The following is a 5,113-nucleotide window of genomic DNA, read 5'->3' on the forward strand; positions in this document are numbered from 1 at the left end:
AAGTACTAATGAAGATTCTATCTCTGCACTCAAAATTGCGTGACATGCAAAGTCAAGAAAAGCCTTATTTTATAAGTAATATTTATAATGTTAACATGTAGCTTTTAAAGTCTCTTACCTCAGACTCCTCTCTATACTGTAGGAAAAATTGCATGCAGATAAATAAAAATTTTCAACAGTGGGAAGAAAGTATAAATTAGTTACTTCTCTGTACAAATTCTATAAAACTATAAATCAAAGAAGTATTCATGTAATTATTAGGATTATGCAAGTCTGATTATTCTACACTTTCCCCCTGTAGTCTTTCACTGTATGAAATGAAATCTAAATCTGCATACTATTTATCACAGAACTAAATTGAACAGCAAACCCAAAAAGGTTAATCTGTCCTCATTTACAAAAAAGTCTTAAACATATTCAAGTTTTATTCTGTAGTGCTAGTTACTTGATTATTTATGAATGCCAAACAGAGAAAAATGATAAATACATAGAAAATTACTTTTTTTTTTTTGCCTTTGTTTTCAACATGGCCTCAACTACTCCAGCTTATACACAGAAGAGACTTTCCTCTCAAAGGGCTCAGAAAAATAAACAGCCATGTGAACCCATAAAAAGACTTTCTGCAAGGTAAGCTGTAGCAATAACTATGTTGTACAGCAAAAAATGCCACTGTTGAAGATTCAGCAAGGAAAAAACAACTCACCAGTATCATGCAGAAGGAATGCTTCATCTTTGCAGTGCACGCTGTATATTGGAATTTTACTTATTAGTGAAATTAAAATATTTAACCTAATAGCAAGTGTAAATAATTCTTAAAAGTAGTTCTTCAATCTTTCTAATTTAAGGAAGAGTAAATACTGACTTAACTGACACAGTTAGTAGTTTAAAAAAAAAAAATTCACTTTATTAAGAGGATGGTCCCGTTGACAGATTAAAAAGCAGGTCTGCATTAAAGATGCAGTTCTATTTGCTACCATTTCTTTATACGTAACAGTCCTATTTTAACTGTTGTTAACATTAAATTATACTGGGAGTCTGAGAAGTAAAATGGATTCTTAACTGTAGGCACAGACTAGACTGAAATTCAGACAAGTTTTGTCAACATATTTTTTAACAGCATTACTCAATAGTAGCAATGGCCTGGAAGCACAGCAGCTTGATTTGAGAACTAAGGGCATAGACTACTCAGAGAAAGCACTAAGAACGCAATACTACCTTGAGAGATTTCCTGACTCTGCATCCTGGCATGTTTTCTATCTTACTGCAATACAGATGTAACACAAATTATGATGGACTGTGTTTCATAGTTAAATGAAAAATTCTACTCACTGTAAATTTAACTTGCTACCGAGTATGCTGTCAAGGTGTAGTATATGTATTTATTGAATAGTTTAGAAATTCTTTGTTTACTAAAATTGTTTGTATTTATGCTATGCATCTTATCTTTAGGCAAAACTTGGAGGCTGCCAAAACCTGCTATTCAAGCACATATGATAAAAATACCCTTTCACATCACTGCTTACCCAGCAAGAAGTCTGGCCAAAGCAAATCTGCAATCAACATCAGATACAGAAACACCAATGAGTCCAATGCACATGTAAGACTTCAGAGTGAAAATTAAAAGCCGCACGACTATCCTGGGAAGCTTTCATCCCCACATCATGACACTGTTGAACATCCCATTCTTAGCAAGTTATTTATTACAACATAAGCGTGTCTAGTCCTTTTGAGGATAAGACAGGAGGGAGTTAAAATCCCAAGTATTTTAGCTTTTTTATTTCATATGAGTATGTTACAGACTCTTTATGCAACTTAGTCCCTGCATAATTGGCAGCAGGGACAGAAAAGGAGCACTGGCTCTTATTTCTGGAATTATATCTCATATACTGAAATAAAAAATGTCACCCTAGCCATACAAACCACTATCAAAACCAAAAGAAAACCTTCCCGATGCAGTGTGGCACAAACACACACCACACTGGGGCTGCTACTTTAGAAACGTGTAAACATCCCTCAGTTGAAAGGATTACACAAAGAGAGAAATAAATACAAGACACGACCAACTTGAATCCTGGAACAGTCTCACATGACTCAGAATTTTTTCTTCTCAACATTTATGCAGAGTGAAAGCACTGCACACAACCTTAATTAAACATAATTTTCTATTCTACACCTCTGCAAACATCTGCCTTCGGTATTAACAAGGCTGTATTTTATTACTTCCCAGCAGATTTTAAGTTCTACTCTGGATCATGCCATACTGACAGCAAACATTTTGAAGAAAGCTACGGAACGAATGGTACAAGCAGTTTCAGAAGATCTAGCTAAAGTTAAAAGAAAGCAGCTTTAATTACCCACTTTCAAATGCTGTATCGTTTTGCTGATTGATACTGAAGCATCAGTATCTCTACAAATATGAAATGATAAATACAAAGATCAGAAAGTCAGCTAGCTGACTTGGTTAGCTTTTCTGTAGCTATCAGTACTAAACCAAACCAGAGCATATTGGTATTACACATGTTCACACAGTTTCAGAACTGGAAAACAAATTCCTAATTCTACTGAGAGTCTTCAGTATGTTGGCTAACCCCCATTACTATGCACAGCTACTTTCTTTGAGTTTTCATTTAAGACAGCTTAATAAATATTGGCTTAAACAAGCAAAGGTAACTTTTTGACTTCTTATCCCTTCCCACCCCCCAATAGGAGAATAAAGCTCAGTGATTACTACGTGTATTTTCTTCCTGAACCTTTACAGCAGCTGCTTAAGCACAACAAAGGGAAACAGCCTCTGCACCTGGGACATAATAAGCATTATGCTCACATACCAAGTTGTAATTAAAATTTTTAATTATTTTGTTTTTAGAGTGCCCTACATTGGGATCTGTTTTTAAAGGACTTCGTTGCACATCTCACTAACTGAGTAATACCATCTGTTGTCTAAGTACTCCTAACAACTAAATTGTCTGTTTCTTCCATGCATTGTCCTTACCCTGTCAGATACGTTTAGCTTTGAGAATTTATGTTATAGTAAGTAAGTTGGAAAACTTTAAGATACTGTAAAATACAGTGGGCCAAGAGGAGTCATATATTATCTTCCTTTTGAAATCCATTTAAATGCAGTTATTACAAGCAAGTTAACGGCCTTACATTATCAGGGATGTTACTCACTGAAGCTATTCCCAAGTATATATGAACTGATGGAAATCATGATAAAAGTGACAATGCATTGCTTACAAAAAAAGACAGTCATTTTGCAGGGAAACCCGCGTGGTTTCATCAGTTGATGGATACAGAGATAACCCAGACTTCATTCATGCAAGCAGTGACACCTAAACTTGCTGCTGTGTACCACTGATTTGCTAGCCTAAGTCAACAGCCTTTTTTTTCAGGGCTTCTTCCACACTTGACAGCCAACAACATCATTAACCTTTCTTTTCTTTGTATATTCTTGTAACTTGATTTGCCTCTGCTTATTATCCATGGTTTTGCTTTATTTAGCTTAAGACAACAGCACAGGTGAACAGCTTGCTAGCCTTTGAAGTTGCTAGATTAATGTTTGGAATGTTCCTATTATTACTTTGCAAATTAACTTAAAGTAATTGCTATAGATTTCCTAGATCCAATTAAAAAAAAAAAAAAAAAAAAAAAAAAGAGAGAGATTAATCTTTACGATAGAAATCTTCCCACACCACAAGAACAGTTAGACCCTTTGCTTATCCTGGGTCACTGTCTGAACCCAATGTCCCAGGCCTGACAGCAAATGCCCAAGAAAAAATTACAAAACAGCAGACAAGCATGTAGTGGTATTTCCTTAGAACATTCTCCAGCAAACTGAAAGCTCAGAGCCCGTCCCAATCAACAGTAATGTCTTTAATAGCCCCAAAAAGACTTTTTTCTCATGTATGTCAAGGTTTTTGCCCCCCCCAATAAAACAATTTAAACATGCTATTACTGCACCATGTCTCACTTCTTTTCCTTTTGATCAAGGATCCTATTCCAGCCATTCTTGACATGGAAATCATTCCATACCTTTGATTTTCCTTTTCATCATCTCTGCATCTTGTCCAGATTTCTAGGTTCAACTTAAGAAACACTAAAGAGATTTCCAAGTGCAATTTATCTAGGGGAAATCAGACCAACATGTGCTTATGTGATTCTGGGCCCACATGTATGGGCTAGGTAGCTATTTTAAGATATATAAAATGAAAACAGGAACTTTCAAAATTATAATATACCTTCTACATTTACTCTAAAATATTAGGGTTTGGGGGGATAAATTTATCTTGATACAACTCTTTCCAATTCTTGATCTTGATAAAACAATTTTTGATCTAGAAAAGTAACCAAGATCATCCTTGGGAAAACAAGTAAGTATCTTTACAAGAAATCCACTACCACCACCACCACCCCCTTCACAAGCTCCTGCGACAAACCAGGAGCTGTTTTCACCTACATATCGCTGTCAGATTTCTTTTCTTAAAGCATCTCTCTTAATCCATCTTTACAGTAAGTTTTGGCTTTTCCTTCTAGAAACAATGGGTGATAGATTCCAGAAGTCAAGTGTCCTAAGTCTCATCAGCTATCAAATTTTGAGCTGGTGATAGCACTTAGACTTTTTCCAAGTGTCTGCTTCCAGCTTTGCTGAATACACAGAAGTAATCCAACATTTCAAGCTAGTATTTCTGCAACTCTCAACATCAATACAATGGATTTTATATACTACTGTATTTCAATTATTTCAGTCCTTAAGTAGGACACTTTGATAGCAGGTTTTTTTTCTGTATTTATTGTTTTTAAGTTTTCAGAGTATGAAAAAAAATTGCAATTACGTACAGCTTTTACACTGAACTTGGGTGGTTCTTGCCCAAGTGTAAGGACTCCTAAGTTTAATTGTTTAACACTGATTTCAAAGTGTGCATCTTTACTAAACAAGTGTTGAGCACTGCATTTCCTAAATACATACTTTTACTCTGGATTTTTACTGTGATATTTACAGTTAGAAACTAGAATTCAGATAAACACTATAAATACCTCTGCTAGCTTTTTTTTTTTGATGTTTTGATGCACATGATGCTTGATGAACCAGTTAAAGAGGTGTTGTTCCTGTATT

Source organism: Nestor notabilis, unplaced genomic scaffold (assembly GCF_000696875.1).
Source record: "Nestor notabilis isolate BGI_N333 unplaced genomic scaffold, ASM69687v1 scaffold14472, whole genome shotgun sequence".
Taxonomy (NCBI): domain Eukaryota; kingdom Metazoa; phylum Chordata; class Aves; order Psittaciformes; family Psittacidae; genus Nestor; species Nestor notabilis.